The 26439-nt window shown below is 47.5% G+C and overlaps 1 protein-coding gene across 18 annotated transcripts in view; it reads right to left on the bottom strand.

The window, feature by feature from the left end:
* The window catches only part of ASTN1 (astrotactin 1), a 221150-nt gene that overhangs the window by 189076 nt on the left and 5635 nt on the right, over positions 1 to 26439 (bottom strand). The window contains exon 3 of one of the 18 annotated variants that reach the window (XM_065674125.1): positions 23220 to 23620. The exons of the other annotated variants lie outside the window; for them this stretch is intronic. The gene's annotated coding sequence lies outside the window, so the exon portion shown is untranslated. The remainder of the gene's footprint in view (positions 1 to 23219; positions 23621 to 26439) is intronic. 18 annotated transcript variants of the gene reach the window in all.

The following is a 26439-nucleotide window of genomic DNA, read 5'->3' as shown; positions in this document are numbered from 1 at the left end:
CCCAGCCCGCTTGCAGTGCCCACAATCCTATTACAGGGCAGTGTCAGGGGGACTGGGTTACCAGCCCTTGCACAAACAAAATCCTATTACAATGGAGATCCTGATCCCAGCCTTTATTTACAGAAATTATTATTACAAGGGACCCTGAGGGAAATCATGGTTCTGGGCTGTATATACTGAATTCATCATTGCTAGAGAAGAAGCCTCATAACGTTTTGAGACACAGTGAGATGCAAACTGCCTTTGAGTTGCATGTGATGGAGTAGAGAGAGAAAGGGAAAAAAAACCAACTACAGAATAAACTGTCGCAGAAGGAGATAAAGGGAACAGCACACGTATTTCTTTTGCCCAGCCCAAGGCAAGGTGTGTTTCTATCTGCACGGTGCACTAAATCCTTTGTACCACTCAATTAAATTACAGCTGACCTAAGCACAGATTGCTGTTTGCCAGAAAAGCCTTGTCCAGCCTCAGCATCCTCTTCAGGGCAAATGGCCATGGCCCCATACAGGCACATGGGCAGCCCAGGGAGGACTAGGAAGGGAAGGAGGAGGGAGATACTGCAGGGCTGGAGCAGTTCAAAGCGGCTACCATGTGCAGTATCACAAGCAGTGCCAGCACAGACACCAAATGCTGGGCTGAAGCATCTGCTTTCAGGTTAGACAACACAGATGAGGAAGGAAGCAAAGTCCCACTGCATCCTCCTGAGATGCCACATTTGGACGTGCAGGGAAGGTCAAGGCATCAAGCACCGTGGGGCACCTTCCTGCCTGTAACTCATGCATAGCCCAGCAATGCTCAAGCACCAACACGCTCCAGTGGTCACAGCATTCCTGTCGCATACCTTGACTGGTTGATATGAGCAAAGAGGGAAGGATTTCGATGTCCAATAGGGAACAGACAGGAGGCCTTCCTGGGGCAGATCAACCCATCAGATGCATGCTGTTCAGGCATACCCCAAGGAGGAAGAGGAGGCATGCATCTACAGGAGTGGCTCTTGAAATTTCTCAGCACAAAACAAGCAAAGCATCAGAGGAGAAGGGGAGGTGGTTTGTACAGAGAGGTCCCATGACACTGCAGCATGGGTACCATAGCACCATCAGGGTTACAAATCAAAGAGCAGGCACCATCAGAGTGATGTACACCTGCTGTAGAGAGACCTTCTTTATTAGAAAGGTCTCCCTCACCCTACAGATGCTTGGAATAAACAGCCCATCATCACTTTGCTTGTGCAGAACCAGAAATTCTGGCCTTAATACCTTAAGACACAGCCCAAAGATGTTCTGACAGTGCCTGACCTGCACACATGTTTAAAAGATGCTTCTTCAGGCATTCCCATGCACCTGTACCTAGAAACTAGCCTACTCCTCTTAGTGAAGGGCCCAAGGAGGTGTCCAGCACATCACATCATCAGAGGAAGGCAAATCCTGACAGACAACAGAAAGATCCCACCAGCTGACACCAATGGGTGACAATGACAGCTCTGCAAGAGACAGACAACAGAAATGGTGTTTCTCAGGGACAGTCAAGGTATGACTGGCACATCACAGAGGGGACATTAGCACAGGGTGCAATCTCAAATGCTAAACCAGACTTCCAGAAACTAGGCTGGAACCAAACTGTTCCTCCTTTGTGTCTTCAGTCAACAATTCTCTCCTGCTGCTGTCTCCATCAGTAAAGGAGGCTGTAGTCTTACACACCTCTACAGACTGCAGCCAATGCAGGGTGACACGGATGCTGGCCCCTGCGAAGCTGTTTGCCAGCATTTCAAGGTGAATCTGATGACACAGTTGCTTTCTTAAGTGTTAACAACATGCTTCAGTCCAGCTTTTCACCTCAAGCAACACACAGCACCAAGTGCAGCTTGCCAAAAGCAAAAATTATATGCAGGACGTAAAGCATTGTCCCTGGGAAATCTGCATCCAAAGAACACTGGAAATCTTCCCCCCAAACTGACAGAATTTGAATCCCTGCCCTGCTGAGACAGTCTCAATTTGTTCAATGGGTGCATTTCATGCCTCACCTGTGGAGCAACTATTTCCTGAAGATGGAGCAACTGTGGAGAAGTTTGAGCCCAGCACAAAGCCAAACCTGGATTGTGCCTCTTGCTTTTCACCACTTCTCCCCCACTGAGGCACGTTAGGAGTGAAATTCAGAGACCAGCAATATTGTGTCTGAGCCACAAGACAGCAACCCGAAGCTAGAAGGAACAATACAGCCCTCTTCATGAACCCGTCCTGCTTATTCTTTTCACGGCACAATTGGAGGCTAAACCCACACTCCAATAAGAGTGCTGTGGATGAGTCATCTTCGCTGCTGTCAGCTGGAATGATAAGGATGAAATTGCGTCGCTTATCAGCAATGAGCCAGCAGGGAGGTGGCTGCAGAATGCATGAGGCTTGCATTAGGAAACAGACCAAAACAGGGACATTCTCAAAAGCCCCAACCTTTTGTCCAATTGTGACACAAGCTCAGCATTCCTTCAAAGCCTAAACCCAAGTTAAATATTTGCTTGCAGAGACAGCAACTGCCTCTTGCACCTGCCCATGGAGGAGAAAACCTGGGGGGGGGCTCGATGACAATTTTAGTACCAAACTGTGCTGTTTACAAGCTGGGAGTCCTACAGGGTCAGTGGAGATGGACTCACAGATCATTATGGCTCTGACTAATCACACACAGCTCTTGGCTGGCAGCCTGGTTAAAGGATTACTCCAATGGAAAGCTGATCCCAAATTAAAGCAAAGCCCGCATTTTACAGCTTCATATTGTAGCTGCTAGGCTCTACCTTATGTGCCTTCTTTTTGACATAGCTGTTTCCTCTCCCTCTTTCTACAAACCAGAAAGAAGCAGGACCACTGGCAGGGCCTCATTATTGACAGGTCTAAGAAAACAACTTCCAGCCAGCTGACCAGTTGAATTGCTGAGCAGCTAAAACCACTGTTACTTACAGCACAGTATCAGTCCTTTGGCAAGGTCTCCCTAAGCCAGCCCGTTAGTCTTGATTAATACTAACACCTAATAACACCAATATTAATTCCACTTGCACACTTCCCCTTCAAGCTACAAGAATGGAAAGCCCATAGCAGAGAAAGAGCCACCTAACATACTGGAGAAGACATTTCAAGAGCACCTTCCCAGCTCGAAAAGCAGAATCTGATGTAGCCCTTGACCTGGAAGATAGGTGCCCATGTTCCTGTGGCATGTTTAACCCTGAAAAGTCATGACTCACCACCATTTTCCTCCTGTAATTGGAAACATAACAAGCAGTGCAATACCAGCATTTGGAGTGCATATGGAGTGCATATGCAAAAGATCGCCTCTTACCCAAACATATATAATTTTGTCTGACAGCTATAATGGACATCTGAGCCTTGCTCTCCATGGGAGATTCAGCCAGAGATCACCTCCGCAGCATCAGCTATCTGACCGGAATATAAAGGCAGCTGTTGGCATTGAGACTGGTGCATCAGGGATTGAGAGCTGAACAAGGCCTTCTCAGATGGCTTAGTGAAGCAGATAAAGGAGCTGTATGTTTATTTGATGATTTAATCGATAAGATAATTCTGTTAATTCAATAGTTTGATATAAAGCCACTTCCTTTCTGTTTGATTTAATTGCATTTCAGAATTTTCATGGCTTAGTTGATCAAATACATAAAATAGCAAATTAGTGCTAATTAATCAGATGTTCCTTAACTATGAATTGCAAGAGGACCACAGGCAGAGAGCCCTATCACCCTGTGACACATAATGACAGCCCATAGATTTGCATCTACAGTAATCACACAACCAACTAACGATGCCAGAATTCATTTTAAATGCAGGACAACTGTACCACAAGGGGACCTGGCAGAGAACAGAGATTGCATCCACGTAATTTATGTGTGCATCTACACTTACTACAGAAGGGTCCAACCACTTCTGGTAATGGAGTAAAGAAGGACTAGTACCAGATATATAGTTTTCTTTTTACAGGTAAGTGGAGTAAAATGTTTTCCTTCAGGAAAGTGGAAGAGCCCAAGGGTACGTTTTTTAGACTTGTACCCTAAAGAAACATCAACTACAGAAGCCCATCAGCACTACTATCGCCACCCCCCGTCCAAAGGCACAGCTACATCGTGAGCCCCATCCCTTAACGCTGCAGAGAACCACTGTAAGAGGTTGAAAGGCCATGGCAGACCGTAGGAAATAACTCCTCAAGGCAGGGAGCAGATATCAGTCACTCTCCTTCTCACAAAGGTACTCTGCATGTTGCTGGGCAGCCACATCTGAGAAGGCAGAGTGGAGAAGAGCATCTTCCTGAGCTGGGGAGAAGGGCATGGTATGCAGTGACCAATCCAAAAATGTTTTCTGCCTTTCCCCAGGCAGAACAAAGCACACGCACCCTGCTTGCAACTACAGCCGTACAGCAACTGCCAGAGTTACCACAACCTGTTTTCGGGCTAATTCTCTGTTCCCCCTTCATTTCTCCACTTGGAAATTAGCCAACCCCTGATGTTGCCAGAAGAGATACAGGAAAGGCAATCACAGGTCAGCCTCCTTCAAACAATTCCAGGGTCCTCTTGCCAGGTTCCTCTCTGGGTAATACCATCCCTCCAGCAAGACAGAAAAGCCTCTAATTAAAAAGACCTGGACAGCAGCTCCCACTCCTGCCCTGATCAACGAAGCTTGCTAATTAAAAGCAGTTGACCTGAGCAAAGAATGGCTTGGAGGAGATTAGCCCAAGGGAGACAAGATTTAAGAATTAAATTACTTGACTGCTCTGTTTCATTTTATTTTACAATCCTGGTTTTTCCTCCTCCCTCATGCAGGTAAATGGTGGTTTTGAGGACTACAGTTCCAATTTGTAAGAGCAAAGAACCAGAGACCATGGTCTTGCCGTTTAATTCACTGTCAAACACCACAGTCTGAATGTTTGGGCTGTCGGAGCAGCTGCTCCACCTGATCACCAGGTGACAACTGAAAAACGACCAAGTGGCACCTAATTTCTCCAGTTTGATTAACTAGTCCTTTGCACCCTGCCACATCAACAGGACTGTGAACAAACACACAAGCAATGCCTCAGACACTTGCTCTGACTCCACAGCCAAGGTCTCACTGATGTATTTATCTCTGCAAGCCGTGGGAGATTTATGCCCAGCAATAAAAGGGAGGTGACCACCATCCAAAAGCAAACATGCTCAGGTCAGGTCCCCATCATCTGGCCTGATCAGCAGCTCCCTGGTTTGAGTATCCTATCCCTCATGGTTATAGGGCAGATGGAAGATCCTAAAGCAAACTGGGAAGTAGCAAACACATCAGGTCTCATGTGTAGGGTGTTGCAGGATGCACTGGAATAGCAAAGCAGCAGAGGGCTGGGCCCTTTGGAGAGCTCTCACATCTAGTTTTCCGAGTTGCTTTGCCCTGCTTACATCAGTGGGAACCACAGGACCTCAGCACCTCTAGAAACCCTGTAACAGGAGGCAAAGAAATGGAATGTCACACTTCCTTCCTTCAGGAGAATTAGCTGGACACATGGGGTTTTCTCCCCATACAATCAGAAATTCCAGTACAAACAGGAAATATGTTCTTCAAACATCAGCATTCAATGGCCTTCATCACAAAATGAGGGGAATTACCCAGATCATATACATTTTCACAGAGAGAAAAAAATATTATTGGGAGAAAAAGAAGCTTCCTCACAAAACACTTGGGATTTTGTGTATGTTCCACACACAACCTTGGCATTCATTTTCTTTTAAAAATCACTGTCTTGCAGTTGACAGGCAGAAAAACAAGACAAACAGGAGCCATGACAATCCAATTTGTACGATTTATTAATCTGCTCCCCTTTTCTCGCTTGCATCCCATTTCTTTCCTCATTCAAGACCCTTCCTTGCTTGGATGCTGCAGGCCCAGCCTGGCTGGTTGGGGACTTCTTGCACTCCTAGACCACGTGCTGTCTCCCACTGCAATGACATACTGGGTGCTTCTCCCTCCTATCCCAGGCAGTCAACAGAGGCAGCAGACTGTGCAGGCTGCCAGGAGCAGGGAGCCCCAGGCAGCTCACGCACTGTATCTCCCAGACCAGCATCCTCCCTTCAGAGCTTCCTTCTCTGGACACCATACCTTGTTCTTGCTCATCATGGAGAAGAGCTCATGGAGAAAAAGCCACACATCTGTGAGACAAGCTTTGCTCACACGCAAGACAGCAGCCTTCTATAATCCAAATCCTTGACAAGTACACAGCTGGAAAAGAGCCATTTTGGGCCTGGTTATTCCTTCCACTGGCACCTCAGCAGGGTACCATGTCTCTTTTGTGTTCATGCTTCAGTGGCTGCTTCAGCGTTTGGGAGACTGGGCTCTCCAAAGGCCTTCTGTGCCCAGCAAGACCTGCAGGGAGAACTACATGGTGCAGAAGCCCTGTGGCACAGTTGGTTGCCAGCCCAGGCAGCACAGCCCGCCCAGATGCGCATCCCTAAACTTCCATTGCATTTGCAGTCACAAGACATAGGTGCTTGCCAAGAGCTGGCAAAGAGGTCTGGCTTGGGCCCTCAGCCCACGGCTCCTCACACTCCTGACTGTTGATACCAGATCTTCAGAGTCATCTCAGTTTTCACTTTCCCATGATTATGCTCTCCTCTTCATACCTTCAGGCTGTCTGCAGCAACTTGCTTACCATTTTCTAGCCAGCCCAGCTTGGTCACACCTGATACTGGAATGACCATCAGAGCAAGACGCTATATTTCAGCTGCAATTCCAAAACTAAAGTAATACCCTATTGCTTCCTTCAGTTCCGTTAGAAATGCTAATGGCAGGAAGAAGAGACTGTAACATCCAGCAAAAGGAACTTGTCATGAATTAAGACCCTAAGGCACTACCCACCAGAAAAAAAACAGTGCTTCCAAAGGAGAAATAATTCAGCAGCACAAGTCAAGCTGCATATCAGCGAGACAGTGATTTGTATTCCTGTTCATTGAGGGAAGTAGCACATAAGCATTTAGCAACAGACACTGAGTCAAACACACCATGCTGCAATACCAGAGATGTTTCAGAGGTACCCTAGATGGCTCACCAAGCATACGGGGACATTGTGGCTCACACTTTGTTCAAGCTGCATAAACTAAGATGTCTGAGATGTTATAATATACTGTTACTCATCCCTAAGTCCCCAGATGCTGTCCCTGAAATAACCCCATCCTTTTTACTACCAGGAGGGAGCCAATTGTAAACCCAACCACTTTACCTTCTGAGGGGGAGAAATTTTATCAGAGATGCAGCAACACACCCTCATCTGACTTCTGAAGCAAGAGATTTCTTTAAAGAAGTTCTTCTCTCCAGTGTCACCTCTCTCCTGTCCAAAGGTGAGAGAAATACAGGAAGAAGTGGAGAGAAGCAATACTGAATAGTCCGTCAGAGGAGGGTGCTGAATATAGTCCCTTCCAGTTACCTGGCTGAAATTCAAATGCTGGATTAGTGTCTATGGCACACTTAATAGGAGGCAAAGGAGAGAAATATAATGCTTCCTTCCGGCCTTTCACATCTACAGACCTCTCCCAGGTAGCAGACAGTCTGGTCCATCAAAGGGAGACTAGAATCAGAAATGAGACACATTTGTCATGTAAAATTTCCAGGTATGAGGAACCAAGTTGAATTTCTATCTGGCAGAAATGCTGTAATAACACAGCAGCAGCTAAGAACTCCAGTCAGGTGAAGGTCAGGGCTGTTTGGCATCCATTACAGTCACAGACCTCTCAAAAAAACAAGAAGTGCAAAGGACAAACACTTCCCTTTGGCAAGCTTGCTCCCAGACAGCTGGAAACGATGGACTTTAAAGATTGGAAACTCAGTGGGGTTGGCTGCAGTGAAACAGGGAAGAAAACTGAGATATGGAAGACGAAAAAAAAAAGTCTTCAAAACCAACGTGTTTTCATCCGTCTTCTCTTTGGTCACCAAGGTAGCTCCAGCAGTGATGACTTGCATTCTGGGACTGAAAGCAAAACACCAGCTGGAGCTCTCGGGAATTGGAGCATCTTCTTTCTACTGAGTTACAGCTCACATATAAATGAGGGTATCAACCCCCAAAAGTGCCCTTTAGCCACATAAAGGGAAAAGTGCTGCAAAAGGAAGACCTTGGTAAAACATGATCCAAACAGGGACACATTCAGCATTCCTTGGGGTGTGTGATAGCTGCGCAATCATCCCGACAGCACCAGGCAGGGTCTGGGTGCTACATTCTGCCCAGATCCATTCCATGGGTAAGAACATGAACAAGCAGACAGATTGGTGTTACATTCAGATTTGGATGTGTCCTATTTCTCCTATCAAATCTCTGCAAAAGCAACAGTTTTCCACCTCCCCCCTTGGACATCTGTAAGGATCAGCAGCTGGAAACCCCATATCACTGCCTATCTCAGCACCCAAGGACCTGCCATCTGCACTGCAGCCTGCATTTTGTACTGATTTGTTCAGTTTTTGCCCTGCTAGCACACCTCAGGCAGGCTACAGTTGCTCTGCGCAGGACTTGGAGGGAAGTTTCAAAGCTTGGCTGCTGCCAATGCACAGATGTTACAGGCTGGGTCACGGCAAGGTGCTAAAGGCCTTCAGAACTATTGCAAAGCATTAATTATGTTCCCGCAGCTGTTCTTTAACCCTTGTTCATGTCTCCTTTCTTCCAGGGGCTGCCAGAATGACAACTGTGAACAGGAAATCAAAGCAGGAGGCTCTGAAAGGAAGCCAAGCAGAGACTTTAAAGGTTAAAAGAAAGAGCAGTCTGCAAACACAAGTTCTTTTTTTAAAGATGTTCGTCCCTGCCATTTGCCTGAAAGCTTCCTCTTCTCCCACCCAGGTGCAGTACTGAACTCCAGCAGCACCCAAGGAAAGATGGAAGAGGTCACCCAAATCCTGAGATATCACAGAGGACGTCTCAGCTGGGAGGTTGACACATGCACTTGGAAATGCTTTATTTCACGAGACTGGAAGGAATGGCTTGCACTGTGGGCTTAACCAACCCTTCTGTCTCTGTAGATCCAGAGATGAGATCTGGAAGGCATTTTCCTGGTCAGAAATGCCTGCTATGCCACAGTTGGACCAGGGCTGTACTCAGGCAGAGAGTAAACCCCACTAACCAAACTAATCTGTTGAACCTAAGCTCAGAGCCGCTATAGAAGCCAGGGAACTCCAAGTGACAAGACAGTATTCAAGTAGGCTTACCTGGACCAGCACTGAGAAACACAGGGAGACAACAGTTTCCTGAACTCACCTCATGTGCTTCACCCCCTGACAGCCACCATGTGTCTGGGCTGGCAACATGCTTCTCAGGGTCCTAGCAGAGGCAATCTCAAGAGGACCTGTGCACAACTCTGGGAAATGGGAGCATCTGAATTATGTGAAGCTACTGCCAAGAAAGCAGGTCCATCCCTACAGCACAGCGCTGTTCAGAGCTGCCACTGTGGGAAAGCAAAACCACTTCAGTAAGGAGGTCTGCATCCAGATACTGAGCCCTGCTGAACATCAGGACTAACAAGTGCCAACATAGCACCAGGGCAGCCATTCTGGTGATAATGTTGCAGCCTACCCGGCATCTCTGCACCCCATAAACCAGGGCTTCCCATGGGGAAAGTCTGTTCATTGCTCATCTACAGACCAGCTACAAATTGAAGCCCCAGCTTGAACACAGACATCCAACTAACATATCTTCATGGGCTGGACTGCAGCTGTGACACAGGACCATGAGTGGCCTGATAAAACCCACCCGTCTCCCAGATGGCTTCTCCCTCCCCTATTCCCCGTGCTTTAAGCTGCAAGCAGAGCATAACTCCGTTTTAAGACTTGCAGATGTTGTGTTTCTGAATCATCTGGCTGGGCAGCTTGTGCTGGCAAGAGGAAATAAGATTGTCTCTGGAATCCTTTGTGCTGCAGCTCTCCATGCACAAAAGGCTCCTGCACACTTGTGGGCTAAATAACTTCTTATGCTAGAAACAAAACGGAGTGGGGAGGAGAGTACAGACACAACAGCAGCAAACAAGCAAGCAGACACTGAGGTGATAGAAAAGCTGGCAGAAAAAAACTACACTGTTGTGCCTGGACACACATCCCAAACAGCAGCATCTTCCATCGGCTTCCACATTTTAAAAGGCAGAAAACACTGAAGACTAAGTTTTGTCTGACATCTCCTGGACATGCCTTCAGCCAGGGATCATTACGGCAGCATGCTGGCCAGGACTTGAACTTCTACATAATGACCCCAGACAGCTACCGATAGCCTCAGCTGCTGCTAGCACAAACGTTAGCTCCATTGCAGCCTGAGGAGCTGTGATAACTTAAAAAACAAAACAAAGCAATGCACAGGTCTTGAAAGGGAACCCACAACAGCATTAAGAGCTCTGAGCCCCAGGGCCACATAACACCAGACAGAGCTCCCCTGATAGCCAAAGGTAAAGGAGTTTCTTCCAGGCTCAGGACCCTCATCCCAGGTCGTCAAAGAGGATGCAAGTCCTCGCACACCAAAGCGGTGGGTGATAGCTTTCCTCCCCTACAGAGACACCCCACAGAGTCCCATGGGGAAGCCTGGCACTGGGCATGCAGCCATTTCAAATGGGAATCAGGGATCTGCAGTGACACCCTCACTCTAACTCACAGCACTCTCGCAGTCCTTGCATGCAGGGTTTGGGTTTGCCTTCCTTAGGTGGCTGTCCTAGGGCAAAATCAGATTAAAGACTTTGTGGGAGCACTGTTTGTGTTAGACATTTCTGGAACCCCCCATTATACTCAAGTATCAGGCAAGGAGACAATGTTTTTATCTGCTTAATAGAGCTCTTCAAACCACGCACAGCCACGTGGCCTAGGCTAGCTATTTTAAAACAATGTTCCACTGAGACTCTTGTTTCCAACAGAATAATTTAACACCTCACTCTTGCAGAGCACTTTCACGCCCAGATACCAAAGCAGCTCAGAAAGGCTATGCTGATTTTACATACCAGGGGGAGGGAGTTGCAATGCAGCAACATAGCTCATACGACCTGCAGTCCTAGCAGAAACTCCTATCTGCCCAAAGCAGACCCCAGCATGGATAGGCAGCGATGCAGCTTCTCCAGCAGCCTCTCCCAAACAGCAGCTTTCCTCTTTCTCCTTCTTTTTTCAGCATTCTTTTTTGGGGTTTTCTAATCTTTGGGCCCACACACACACACTCCAAGTTCAAGTTACTGAAATCTCACAGGGGGGCTGACATCTCCTGGTGAAGATGATCCCACCAGTGTTATTGTCTGGCTGCCAGCTCCTGGGAAACAGGCGCGGCATGAGGGTGGTTGCTGTTTTTAACCAGAGGCCACATCTGACTTGAGTGTTAGGGGAGTTAATGAGCACTGTGCAGCAGGAGGGAGGCTGGGAGAAAGGAAACAGGGAAGCTTCATTTCTGTGTTTCATTATTTGTATAAGAAAAATAAGACAGGGACCTTAAGGGGAGCATAAACATTTTCTTCTTTCTTTGTTTTAAGTAGCATAATTACAGGGTCTGCTGGGATGTCCTGTGGCCAGAGGTAAATTGAAGGGAGGTGCCTGGGTGCCCATGCAGGACCTCACAGGTCACGTTGCTCTTTCAGGTCACAAGAAGGTCCAGAAGAGAGACATCACTCATGCGGTAGTACTGAGTCCTGTTGGGAATACAGCTGCAGTCGTGGTCAGGCAGGGAAACCTTAGACCATCTGCAGTAAGGGCCAGCTGTTTAAGGACCACCTCACCTTCTAGAAATCAAGACCTGCACCAGTTTGCAGGGTGCTGAGGAGCAGACCACACCAGCCATTTCAGCCGACACCATGGTGTTCACATACACCCTAGAGAAGATCGCTCTGTAGCTCACCCCATTCACCCAACCCCATCCCAGACACAGGATGGGCCTGCATGATAGACCCTCTCTTGGGGATAACAGTCTCCAGGCTGCCCCCAGGGAATCAAGGCATCCTGGGAGCTCCCTCTCCAGCTCTGAAGGGGGTTCAGGCCACTCAGTTGGGTGCTCAGCACCAGGCAAGGTGAAGCCAAATACAGTAGTCTCTAGAAATGACAGACAGGGTCAGCACACCTGACGCTATTCCCCTTAAAGCAGCAGGAAAATGGTTAAAAGGTAAGATTTATGGGCATATATCTCTGCCAGAACCACCAGGTGATCATGTGTACACATTTCTCTACTCTAAGACCTAATTTTCCACCATTTCCCTTGATTTGCTGTTCCTTTTCTTCCATTTCCTTGATTTAGGGCCCAATTATTTCTTGTCCTCTTGCCAGTGAAACAAAATATTTCATAAGCACTCCTGCCGTCTCTCCCCATTCCCTCCCTCCTTTGGATGCTGGTTTCAATGCTTGACTCATGCCTCATGTTCTGCAAAATTTAAAGTATTTTAGTGAACACCTAATGATGATTTTACGATTTTTCTCAGTGATACAAATGGGATTTGGCACCAACGAGCTCATTGCTGGAATTTAAGTGAGTCTGTAGCCCCCGCAGCTCTGGCACATCTTTGCAAAGCAGTCCCTGGGGACTGTCACCTGGACATGATTTTCTCCTGATGAGACTGTGTCCTTCACTAGAGATGAGCCACATGCCCTGGGCTAGGCTGCTGGTGACACTGCTAGGATATGGAGAAGGGCAGACAATTAAACTCAATAGCTCATCTGGCTCCTGACCAATACACAGTGCCCTGCAAGAGTTGTGTCGGCAAAAGCAGCACAACTCTGGGAACAGAAGGCAACTTCCTGGCTGGACCACATCACCCTATGATGTAGCTGCACGCCCAGGCCAGCCCCAGCCCTCCAGAGAGGAGCTGGGGACTGCTAACAGACAACAAATTCTGCCTTCATTGAAAGGAAATGTTACGTGTAAGAAAAAAAGGCAACTCCTGTCCCTGGTGGGTCCTCAGTCTAAACTTCTGAGAATAACCAAATCTTTCAAGTGGCTCATCACAGCTGGAACCCTGGGACCCACCCCAAGACTGCCGCAAAGGACAAACTGACTTCTGTCAGCACACTGAGCGCTAGCCCTTCAGAACAGTGCCCGGCAAACACCCTACTCTCCCAGTGGAGCAAGTTTTACAATAGCTTTCTATCCTTCTTCCCCCACCCCCCATCCAGACTTGCATGATCACAGCATATAACATTTCTATAGCATCCTCCTACTAGTTCCCATAATCATATCCAAACCTGTCACAATATAACACAACCATGAAAAAGACAGTTAAAAGTGCTATTTCAATATTGCCAACCTTTTCCAAGGAGATGTATCCATAAGTTAGGTGAGGAAGATTAGGGGACTGACAGCACTTATCAAATCAGGTTTCCTAGGCTTTGAGGGGAAAAAAAGCTAAAGAAAAGCTAAAGTTTGCTCTGAATCAAGTGGAGCAAGGACTCAGTGTTGGGTCTCCTGTATTCTGAACTCATGCCTCAGACCCCAGTGACCTCTAACTTCCATGACCATCATCAGCTGCTTACTTCTACCTGCTCCAAATACCATCTGAAACATTTGGAACCCTTGAAAGTAGCTCTAGCTTAGGTCACTCTCCAGAAGAGAGCAACTGCTTGTGTCAGTAAGCTCCTGCTCCTAGATCACCTTGCTGATCATAATGGCACACATGAAATACCACCTATCTGGATTACATTGTGGCTGTATATGGTTTATAAAGAGCAGGAAGTTTAGCCAGCTAGGGCAGGTAAACTCCACAGCTTCCCCTAAAGCCAGTGCCTCTTCTATATGCAATGGGGATTTCCAGTCATTCTAGTCCTTCCAGTGGCTGGCAGGAATAAGGAGGAAACATCTTGAGCTTCTGGTGGACAAGTTGAATCCTGTGACACTGTTTAGCCACACCAGACTTCTTGCTCCTCTGTTATGGGATTGAGCAATGTCACTCCAAAAAAGCTTCGCAAAATAACTGACCACCAAATGCCACCACAGTGAGACCTCTTTGGTAACACAAGAAGGGACTGAGGTTTGTCAGGGGGAATCTTTATCTTAAGAAGCAGAAAACTAGCCCTCAGTAGAAACAGCAAGTAAGAAAGAAAAACTAATGAGGAGGAAACCTAACAAAGGCTCTTCAGACTGGCTTGTGCAATGGCATCCTCTCTTCACTGCTGGGACTACATAAGGAAAGATCTCTCTATTTTGAGTATGTCCTGGGAAAGGCTTTTGGGACCCTGTCTACCACTCTGTGGGCCATCAAACGTGCTCTGATCCCCCTCTAAGGATCATCCCAGCTGAAGGCCTCTAAAATCCACTTGCATCTTGGGGAGCTTTGGGGTCAGCACCCCATAGATTTGTAAGATTCAGAGCTTTTAGAAGATGCTCATCAGGCTAACTTGATTCCCCTTCATAACTTGGTATGATCAGCTATACTAACTGTGTTGGCCTGGCTAGCCTGACACAGATTAATGTTATTTGTAATTTATCAGCGTGGCTGTGGCAGGCTGGAAGCATCACCTTCAGGGGAAGCTGACTCACCCTAAGCACACTGTTTTCCATAGGGCCAACTAAGTATTGTCCAGTAGAATAGCTTCCCTTCGAACTGCCTGTCAACCTAGTACAAGCTTGACAGCCCCCCTAAAGCTACCATACCACAGTTCATATTCCTAGCAAGTACCATCACAGAGCTTAACTTCCCTGAAAAGTATTGGAAATAGTAAAAGCTGGCCATCAGGGCAGTTTTATATTGGATAGACATATTCTACGTTGTAAAATGTGTTTGGAAGGACCATTACACTCCCTCTGTTGTCCTTCCTCAGAGGAAAGAAGATAAATGTCTAGCCAGTGGTTCATAGCGCAGGGCAAGGGAAATACAACATCCTCCATAGCAGCCAACAGAAGTACTGGGGAGCAGACACACACAGGGACTCTGCCCAGAGACAGCACGTCAAGCTTGCCAAGCGCTGTGCCAGCACACTATCAAATCCAAACCACCTCTGGTAAGTCCTGACCTTTGCACTACTCTCCCAGCAGCCCAGGTGCCAAGATGCTAATGAAAGAGGTGCTCATTAGCCCCAATCCTGAACAGAACAGTAGTGCATGGGTTGGCTCTCCAGATAACTACACTACAGTATGCAAGCCATGTAGTGCCTCTGTGTGGTTACTCTGCTGCCAGAAGAAATGTCTCCCATTCGATTTGACCATTAGATAAGCACAGGAAAGAACTGTGTTTGGCTCCCTCAGCCAGTATTTCTGTAGAAAATAGGTGCCTGTACAGCAGAATCTAAATACACCTTTAAAAAAAATAAAATCAGCCTCTACTCCATCTAATCAAGAAAAAAGTCTTTGGACGGTAAACTAAGACAGGAGTGTTTGCTCAGATTTATGGGGAGGCTGAATAACAAGTTGGAGAGGTCTGAACTGAATCCATCCCTTGCGTGGAAGTTTAACTACATAACCTTGGAGTCCACTATAGTTTCCCTTGCTGCCTGGCAAAATCCACAAAGAAAGGAAGAAAGGGCCCTTAATGACCTTCATCAGTGACTTAGATGACATGACACAGCACACTCAGCAAGTCTGCAGATAACACCAAATGGAAAGAGAGGTGACAGCATCCAACATACAAGGAGAGGCTGAGAGAGTTGAGACCTTTTACTCCAGAGAAGACAAAGCTCAGGGGAATCTTATTCATGTGCATAAATACCTCACAGGAAGGAGTAAAGAGACGAGAGACATATTATTCTCAGTGGTAATAGGCATAAATTGAAAGACAAGAAATTCTACTTAAACACAAGACCTTTTTTTACTGTAAAGATAATCTAGCACTTTAACAGGTTGCCCAGAGAGGCATCCGCCCTTGGAGGTATTCAAACGCTCACTGGATGTGGTCCTGGGCAGCCTACTTTAGTTGACCCTTTGAGCAGGTGGGTTGGACTAATCAATTGCAAGACATTACTCCAACCTCTTATGATTCTGTTGTATTCATGGTACCCTATTTTGATGCAGGAACAGGAGGAATATGTTAGGGCCACAGCAGATCTTCTATCCCATGTCCCACCTCATCTGATTTCTGACAAAGGGTTAGATTCAAAAAGCTCTAGCATTTTCCCCAAAAGCAGCATTAAAAAATGTTTAGAAGCTTCCCCCCTGGAAGAGCAGATGTCCACCAGAGATCAGTTTTTCCATTTATTCATGGGATGGATCACATCAAAAGAGCCAGGGCAACCCTAAAACATGCAGGTCCTCAAATGCTAAAACATTTCCAAGCCCCTACTTGCTAGACTGGAGGGAAAAAAAGACAGCATGGAAGAAAGATGAAGCTTGGTTTACTGGACCCTCTTAATTGAGCTTAGTGCTTAGGATCAAAGATTAGTTGATTAAAATCCAATTTCAAAGCTTATTAACTTTTGAATGAGAAATGCTGCTATGGCGAGCTTACTCCAGCAGGCTATTTCTGGCTTGGCAGAAGTGGCTGGCAGAGAAAAACAGCTCTTTGCTTATCAGTACCCAGTTTAGACCCAGATGAGACAAGAGGATTTCACCTCCCCAGACCACTTTAAACAAAGACTAAATGAACAAAGGGACTTCCTTTAAGCCAGCTACTAAAACCAGCTGGGCACTCCCCCTTCATGCCACCCCAGTTGATGTGAAAGCCACGCAGAGCCATTGTGTTACACTTCTGAGCTACTCAACATTTGCTTCCTTCCAAGATATTCTGGTTAGGCTGGCAACTGCCAGTTCTGTCATGAACTCTCTGGGTAACTTCGACCCATGTTCTCCTTGCCCAAGTGCAGCAAAGAGTGGGCTGAGAAAAACAGAGGCCTCTGTCCTTATGGCAGCTGTACCACCACATGCAGCTCTGTCCCACAGGACAAGGCACAAGATACCCTAGCCCTGACAGTTAAGGAAGATGGTGAGCCAAGCTGAGATCTCTTTGCCACAGGGTTTTATCCTGGAAGACATAAATCCCACTCCTAACCCGAAACCCCTTCAAGACCCTTAAGCATGTTTTAAAGCATGCAAGATATAGGGTAAAGCTGTGTGTGGAGATTCAAGGTTGAACACCTTCCTTATCCTAAGGACAAATGGGGGTTAAGCACTGCCCTTTGTCATCCCATCTCCTCCTGTTTGACCTATGTTGCTTGCAGAGAGTTTCCCACCTTCTCCCCTCTTTCCCAGGCACAGCAACCATAAAGATCCAAATTGCAACACACAATCCCATAGCTAACTTTTTCAAATTCTAAGAGCCCATTTTTTATCTCAGGTTTTTCAGAACATCTCTCACCAGGGAGACAATATTTAAGGTCAGCTGTGGCCCAGCAATGGGCTTCACCTGCTTTGCTGAAGGACTTGAGTTTATCAGCTGAGTGCAGCAGTTGCTTAGATCAGCTATTGACAGGGACTCACACATGTGCGACAGAGGTGGCAACTGTGAAGCACCAAGGTCTGGGTCTGACTCTTGTCCACTCACAGTGAAATACATGACATCCTCAGAAAGCATCAGAACAAGAAGATGTTAACACCAAAGCAAAGGAAATAAAGGCAATTCATGCTATTGCACACGAAAGAAAAGGCAGCAGGTAGTCTGGGTGACCAAGTTTGGATGGTGGCAGCTACATGATAAATACCTTGTCTCTCTGGGAGGCACCTTGGTAGCTTCTTTCCTCTCTCCTGCTCTGCTCCAGGAATCACAGACACATGCTGCCCAGCACAGCATGGCTGAATGAGCTCCACTTCACCACAGGGCTCTCAGACTCAACTCCAAATGGCCATGAGACCATTAAATGACACATGGAACAGTAACTTGTCCCTGGTTCAGTTAAGTCTGTCATCCAGTTAAAGTCTGCCATTCTTTAACCGGAAAAGCAGCCTTTTACAACCTGCCTCCTGTATACAGATGGGCATGAAGTATGCAGGAGCCCTTCAGAAGGATTTCTGCTCTATCAGATCAGACCCTGGCTTTCAGAAAAGGAAAATCAGTTATTTCTATGTGTCTCTTGGCAATGATCAACCTAGCACCCATGGGATAGTTCCTGCTACTCACACAGCCTCTGGAGGAAGGGAGCACTATATACAACACGAACCAAAGCCCTTCCCCATCCCTACTAAACCAGAGCATGCGATGATGGCATACTTCACCTAAATATGGGCCCAAAGCTGTGATCCAGTCTCTGGAGCAAGCCCATAGGAACCTCTGAATACACAGAAAAATATTGGTACACAAATGTAGTAGTATAATAGCTCCTCACTGGTGGTGAGGCAGCTACTGCTCTGGGAAAAGAGCATGCGTTTCTCCCCTAAGAGAGGCTGTGCAGAGCCTATCACGGAAAGGCAGGAGGTTTTTTCTACAAATCACAGCTTTTCATTTACATTACCTCTACCAAACAGAGTCTAACTCTCCTACTACAGAACCTATGCCATCACACTAGCCAAAAGAGTTAAGGGTCCCCACATGGCCTAGGACAGAGCCAGAAAGTCAGCACAAATTTTGTAAGTGCCACCCTTGAGCTCCAGCCACATGCTCCCAAGACCAGTAACCCTGCAACCCTGCTGTCTCTTGCAAGCTACACCATGCTGCATGCTCCAGCAGCAAGCCACAACCAAGCTGTGAAACAACACTCAGAAGCAAAAGACAACACCAGATCACTCAGGCAAATGCTGAGGAGAGGTGACAGTAACAAGAAGGGTTATGTTTAGCCTCACATCTGTGCTGTTTGGAGGCTCTCTTCAGAGGAGGGAAAACAACATCTTAAGAATAAATCTTTTACTTGGAAAACATCCAGCCTGGGAATAAAAATAAAGAAATAAAGAAATAAAAACAGTCTAAGAGAACAGGTAATTCAGTGGAGACAGACTGTTGAACAAAAGAGGTCAGAGATTCAGGGAGCACACATGCAGGACCACCAGTAAAGGGAAAATCTAGGGAAAGCTTTCATCTTTGGGGCCAACAAGCAAGTTCCTGCTCCCCTGGCCTGGCTGTCTCACCAGGATCATCTTGCAGGTGAAGGGAGGAAGCCCTGTTCTGCCTCCACTTTTCACAGCCTCCCCTCCTACAGCAGGAGGAACTAGCTCCATTCTTCCCTGAGCTTTTCCATCTCAAAACCCAACAGAAACCCAGATGCCAGACAAGAACTAGGAGCTACTGGTGAAGGTAGCCCAGTGTAGAGAACATGCAAAGCCACTGGATCTGGGTCTCACCCTGGAACTAGCCGCTTCATACAGTAGCCTAACACCACAGAGCCCACCTGTACCCTTCTGCAAAAAGAACCAGTATTTTCTTCTCTAGCCTCATTAAGCCCCACCACAACAGGTCCCACCACAGCTGGTCCCGGACCACCTACTGCAACAGCAAGTACCAGCAGAGGAGTAGAAAGGCGCACAGGTTTGCTCAGGACCAGCTCAAGCACACGTTTGCAAGCACATTCCCACCTAGTCTTCCAGCATGCTAGGAACTGGCACACCATAGCAGCAATAGGATCATCCCCTGTCCACTACACTCTGGTCCCAAGAAATCAACACCATGCTTAGTTAGCATTCCACAGAAACAACCATTTGGGCCACCTAATCCAACTCCAGATAGGCTTGCTAGGAACATTTCCCTATTACTGCTTGAACAGCAGGTGACAGATCTGAGCCTCACTGAATTAGAGGTGGTTGCAAAGACAGTTTCCTTCCCCCAAAAACTAGGCATGTTTCCATCTGCCTTGACCCCCTTGGACCCTGCCTAAGGATGGAGCAACTGGCTTGAAAGATCAGTTCAAACCCCTCTAAGTGTTAATCCTGCACGTTCAGATCAGAAACCCAAACCTCTAATTTACTTCACACTGAAGTCACTTAAATATAAGCATTGCTCCTGGTCCTGTTTCTGTATTTACTTTCATGGTTGCAGGTATTATAATTGTTATACTAACAGTGCTTTAGTTGTGATTATAAATACACAAACTCACATGCCTATATATGTGCAGGCACGCATCCACACACACTCACTCTTCTACCTCTTGAGAAATGGGTCTGTTCTGCTTTCTTCTGCTACTGATAAAATATTGATTAGGGAATTTGAAAATTTGAAATGATTTAGGAGTCCCTGGATGGGAAACGTAATGTACTGTGCCGGTCGCATTATGAGCCATCCATCACCTGTCAGCAAGCAGCAAGAAAGTGACAGAATCAATACAAACGTGTCTGAAGATGGGTTTAACTCATTTCCCTTCCCCCTCGGGCAACGGCTAGAGCATCCCAGCTGGAGAGGAAGGGAGGCTTGGTAGCTAACCCTAGGCCAACTTCAACCCACCCGAAGTGCAAGGGGGTTAACTCCTTCCTTGGCAGTCCAACCACACCAGGGCCAAGAGCTGAGGTGAGTGCCCTCAGCCGCTCTCCCTGGGGAGCATGGCCAGGCCAGCCAGCCAGGAATTGCTAACACAAACCCCGAGGGCTGTGTTCATTTCACGAGCCCTCATGTCAGCGCACAGAGCTGTTTGAGATGGTCTGGGGTACTGAAGACATCCACATGGGTCACAGCACCGGCGTGGCTCCTACTGAGACTGCTTCGACTGACTTGAGCAGGGTGTAAGTTGTCCCTGAGGCCTCCCAGGGCTGGTAAACATTCTCCACTCCTGCCTCCCCCAGCACACTTTACCCCATGGCACACTCCCACAGCCTCACATACCGTTATTCTGCTCTCGGAGTGACCATGCCAGGCAGCAGCACAGTATGAATCGCCGGCTGACTTCCCTACCCATTGCTGCCATGCACATCATCAGCATTGACTTTCCTTCTGCATCACCCACTTTCAGCTAGCACAGCCTGATCCAGCTCCTCATTACACCACAGAGCTTCTTCCTTAAAGTGTCGATTGTTCTTACTAGGTTCAGGAGTTTTAAAACAACAAAAGGGGGAGTGGAATCCATCCATAAGGTGATATATTATCCTCCCGCACTTTGCAGATGGATTCAATTGGCCTGTCATCCTATTTTGCAGATTCCCTCAGAGCACTGTAATTCATCCTGCAAGGTATTTCAAATGAGACTGGACAGAGCACTGGAGAAATGATAGGAGCTGAGCAGGCTCCTATGAGCAGGCTATCGCTCATCTGTTATTAGAGTTAATTATTCTGAGGGCACACCACAGGAGGTGATGGCAGCACAAGGGCAGCTCAAACAAGGCTGACAGAGTGGCTCAGGCCCAGAGAGGCTGTTTTGAAAGCTGCTCCTCAACTCAAGTCAGCCGACCATGGGACACACGCGGCAGTAGCATTAACACTGGCTGCAGAGCACGTGGTGTGGCACAAGGGATGGGAACAGGGGAACTGGGGATGTTCCTGAGCACAAGACACCTTTTGACTTGCCAACAGTGGAAGACTCAACAAGCTGCTAGGTGGGAACAGCGAGGAACTCCAAGCTTGCCCCTTGACTGCCTCTTCTCTATCACAACAGAAGCCTGATAGACGTCCCCTTCCAACACCTTTCAAGGCTTCAGAGTGGCAGCACTGGCCAATAGCTACAGGAGCAAGCATTTGTCATCTTGGCAGTTCTTTTCTCCTCTGTTCTTTCTGCAAGGGTGAAGCATCAGCTTTAAGGCAGTCAAGCCACCACCTTGGCTCAGCTGTTCTACAGGCAGCAGAAACAGCTGGAAGGGTGCCAGAGCCCAACTCTGCCATGTCAGCTGATGATGTGGCTGCAGGTAAAGCTTCTTGAACAAAACCTTCTCATTTATTTTGCTTTGAATTCCATTACTTAATAGACTGCAAAACCCCTAAAGTGGGAGTCCCAACTACTGTGTCTGTTCAATTCACTCTGGATATGTCCCTTCTACCTTACCATCCCTAATAGACTCTATAAATGGTTTCCAAATCCAGCAGAAGTGGTCTATTTGCTGCCTAGTATACCATGTAATCTTTTGCAGAGGTGGTATTGATCTTATTAAACCTCCAGCCATTGAGTCTTCAGATGTGTCTCAGCATTTGCTTTCCTAAAGCAAAGCAAAGCACCCCTTCCAGCCCCACAGCACAGGTGCCAGCACCAGCCTACACTGACCTGGAGGCAAGACAATTACTGCATTTCTGAGAACAATTTAATAGTCAGTAGAGCCATGGCTGTAGGGTCCTTAGTCAGAAGCAATACCCCATCTCAAAAAGAAATGTCCAAGTCATTTTAACTGTAAGGGACAGAAATTAGGGACTAATTCAGCCCGTAACAGGTACTGAATGCTGAGCCCAGAAGCAGCTCTGCTTATGGCTAATGGATTTTGCACACCAAGACTGGCTCAGAGCTCTCAGCTCACTACTCCAGGACACTCACAAGACTCATCTGCAGCTGCCTTGTCAATTTTTCCTCACCCATCCACAAAAGAAACTCATGCAATTATTTGCACAGTCCTCTCCAAACAGCTAACTATTCCTTCAGCACACAAACAGGCTCCAGCTGAGAGAGAAGAGGCACAGAATGCTGAGAGGCTGCAGGAGGACAGACAGGGGAAGAGGCACCAAGCCACCAAGCACAAAGTTTGAGCTCTTTAAAAAAAATTATATATATATATATATAAAATAGAACCATAGAATAGTTAGGGTTGGAAAGGACCTCAAGATCATCTAGTTCCAACCCCCCTGCCATGGGCAGGGACACCTCGTGCTAAACCATCCCACACAAGGCTTCATCCAACCTGGCCTTGAACACCGACAGGGATGGAGCACTCACAACCTCCATGGGCAACCCATTCCAGTGCCTCACCACCCTCACAGGAAAGAATTTCCTCCTTATATCCAATCTAAACTTCCCCTGTTTAAGTTTTAACCCATTACCCCTTGTCCTGTCACTACAGTCCTTAATGAAGAGTCCCTCCCCAGCATCCCTATAGGCCCCCTTCAGATACTGGAAGGCTGCTATGAGGTCTCCACGCAGCCTTCTCTTTTCCAGGCTGAACAGCCCCAACTTTCTCAGCCTATCTTTATACGGGAGATGCTCCAGTCCCCTGATCATACTCGTGGCCCTTCTCTGGACTTGTTCCAGCAGTTCCATGTCCTTTTTCTGTTGAGGACACCAGAACTGCACACAATACTCCAAGGTGAGGTCTCATGAGAACAGAGTAGAGGGGCAGGATCACTTCCTTCAACCTGCTGGTCACGCTCCTTTTGATGCGGCCCAGGATACGGTTGGCTTTCTGGGCTGCGAGCGCACACTGCAGCCAGCTCATGTTCATTTTCTCATCAACCAGCACCCCCAAGCCCTTCTTCGCAGGACCACTCGGAATTTCTTCTTTGCCCAATGACATATACACACCTGTATGTGCAGGTACATAAGGCTCACCTTTTTTGAGAAAGGCAACACCACAGTGTGCTGGGAAGGTAGAAACGTAGAACACAGTCTAACCAGATGCTTATCTGACAGACCATCAGCGGTGGGTTATGTTCCCAGGCTGCCCTGGCAGCGACATCCACGGAGAGGACAGATGGCAGCTCCACAGAGCAGCATTACGACCATGACTGGTGTCTTTCTTCTAGATGAGGCTCTCATGCTGCAGCTTACAGCAGTCACCGAAGGAGGTGGTGATAAGTGGCCACTGTCTGGCCCAGAGGCATTGGGGTGCCAAGTGGAAGGGAGAAAGAGTCACGGCTTCCATCTCTTCACCATTTGCGCTGACCCAATTGTGTCAGCCCTGCTTGTCAGCTCATCTGTCATGGGGCTGGTTCCTGCTGGGGCCTCAGGACCTGTGAAGGTAGCTGCACATGTTAGACTATTTATCTTCTCAGGTTGTTGGGACAAGAGGTCTGACAGCCTTATTAGTTATCCCACAAAGCAGAGCCTGAACACATCCTCAGAGAGGACAGGAAATAACCCCAGGGAACAGGGGAACACCACGAGCCACATGCCTCCCAACTCCCCAGGCCTCAGCGGAAAGCAAAGCAGCAGCACAGCCTGAACACTGAAATCTTTGCTAGAAATATATGGTAAAAAGCCCTGAAACCTGAAGCTTCCACTCATCTGACATCTTTCCTTAGCCAACTTTCCATAGGTAAGTTGTGATTGTTAGTGGGCAGGGATCATCCCCACTTTTTGCACTAAACTTTCAAAGCTTTGTCCTGGGATGTGCCCAGGCTGGGAGGTAGGACAGCAACATTTTAAGACTACACGCTCCAGCTCCAGAGCTCTTTCAGGAAGAGACACAGGCCCAACACTCATTTGTGCTAGGACCAAGACAATGGTATGTGATGTACTGTAGGTTACCCTGCTCTTGCGGGGGGGTTGGACTAGATGATCTTTTGAGGTCCCTTCCAACCCTTGGGATTCTGTGATTCTGTATGCCTTTGCTGGACTGGTATCATGGAGATCTAGACTATTCCTGCACCACCCTCAATCATACAGTCTTCGAGAGGCACATTGCTCTGGCAACCAGCCAGCTACCCACACGTAGCTTTCTAGAAAGAGGAAGAAATATTACTCCAACAGCCCAAAGAAAGAAGTCATCCATACCTATATGATGCCCACATGTCCTGGAAGCAGCAGGTAGGGACCTGCATCTTTACACCACAGCAGAACCAGGATGCATACAATGGCTCACCAAAGCACTGAGAGCACCAGGCACAGCAGTTGGGTGACCAAGAAAAACAACGTCCTACTAGCCCTCAAGACACATCAGTGGGAAGAGTTGCTTCAGCAGAATAGCAAAGAAGTGCCCTGCTCCCAAAGCTGCCAAAACAGTGCTCCTCCAACGAGTACAAGTATTTCCAAGTGACACACATACACCCAGGCTCTGCATCAAGGCAGCTCTTGTATATGCTGGCTTTTTAGGGATGTCCACGTGCATGATTATAAACCAGTCAGTCACTGTCACTCAAGGCTGCCCACCTGCCCTGCCAACATCTCCATCAGGGCAGGAACCCAGCCAGCACTAGGTCCAGGATCCCAGCTGCTCAGGACACAGCCAGAAGCCAGAAACCAAGCAAAGGCTTAGTAAAATGGAGTGTGCTGTAGGTGGGGAGGAGCGGAGACAGCTCTTTAAGCAAGTCATTTCAATTGCCTTGAGAAAACAGGTTGTTAAAATGATGGAAATAAATGAGTTGTTTGAGCAGCCTCGGAAATGCTTTCAGAGAAATCTTTCAGGTAAGAACACCGATTGCAAATACTTATTAACTGCTCCCTCATTATCAAAGAGATGTGATATGTATGTTTACATATTTTGATACATTTTTATTAATCCTACTTAGTGTTTAATTCTCTAAAACTGCACAGAACTGTCACCAAGCAACCCCCTAAACATAGCCTCAACTTCTGCACAGGCAGGCTTGGGCATTGGAGAAGTCACTCGAGCATCTGCCTGTACCAAGGAACATGTGTCACCAGCATTAGACCTGAAATGGCTCTTTTGATTGCAGCCTCCAGAAAGGAGAATCTTACTTTAGATGACGCATGGGAGGGTCATTTACCCACCTTTGTCCACTCATGACAGCACCAGCCAGGAGACCATAGGTCCCTCTAATTCAGCCTCCTGTCTCCAACAGCAACGAAGCTTGATGCTAATAGAAAGAACTGAACAGAAAGTAGAACATGGAGGTGTTTTCCCAGGACATTTCTCCAGCTCCTAGCAGCCCAGCACTTAGAAGCTCTCAAGCTATAAATCACTCCAGGGCTGTGTTTAAACCCATCATCAAGAGTTATCTGCCATGAAATTACCAAATTCCTTTTTAAATGTTCATGATATTTTTTGGCCTCCACAACATCCCAGGAAAGTTTACATGGCTGAATGAGTCCCTACCCCCCGCCTCCACTCCCCAGCGTGTAGTGCTGTTTGGTTTAAACCTGCAGCCCACTGTTTTTGGTGGGGAGCCCCAGCTTCTTGCCCTGCAGGAAACAACAAACAACTGCCTCCTAATCAGCTTCTTGGGTGATTTTATAGGTGTGTCTCAAGGCCTCCTCATTCATGTCTTTTTTAAGCTGGTGAGTCCCTATCTAGACTATCCTGAGATGGAAGCTGCAACACCATCAACTTACATAAAGCACAGCTCCCTGCTCCAACCAACATCATCTCCAGCAGCAACATCAGCGTGAGTGATGCACTGTGCTGGGACAAGGGCCCTCCTCTGGGGCTCCTCACTGGAGCTGTTCTTCCAGTGGAGAACCTGAAGGTCTGTTTATTTTAAGCAAGGCTTGACAGATGCACAGGCAGAGGATGGGTGAAGAGGTTCCCTGCCCCCACATGACCTCACAGCCTGCCACAGGTCACTGCCTCAACAGGAGAGCAGATCTTCCCCTGAGGAGGGCCATGCCGGGGGGATGCACAGACTGTCACCTCCTGGCTACTTGGTCAGGGGTTTCTGTCCAAAGCAAAGGCATCACGCTGACAGACAGATCCCTACAGGCTTCCACAGCCTCTGTCACTCCACTGGAAGCAAAGGATCCCACCAGCCCTCCTTCCAGTAATCCTGCCCAGGGACTGCAGCATCCCAACCAGTAAGTGCCCTCTGAACACACAAGAAGCACGTGGTCTGCAAACCGCACCCGCCACAGAGATCACAGTCAGTCCAAACAC

Source organism: Lathamus discolor, chromosome 3, assembly GCF_037157495.1.
Source record: "Lathamus discolor isolate bLatDis1 chromosome 3, bLatDis1.hap1, whole genome shotgun sequence".
In the NCBI taxonomy this organism is placed as follows: domain Eukaryota; kingdom Metazoa; phylum Chordata; class Aves; order Psittaciformes; family Psittacidae; genus Lathamus; species Lathamus discolor.
The sequence above is the reverse complement of the archived record's forward strand: the minus strand, read 5'-3'. Positions and strand labels throughout refer to the sequence as shown.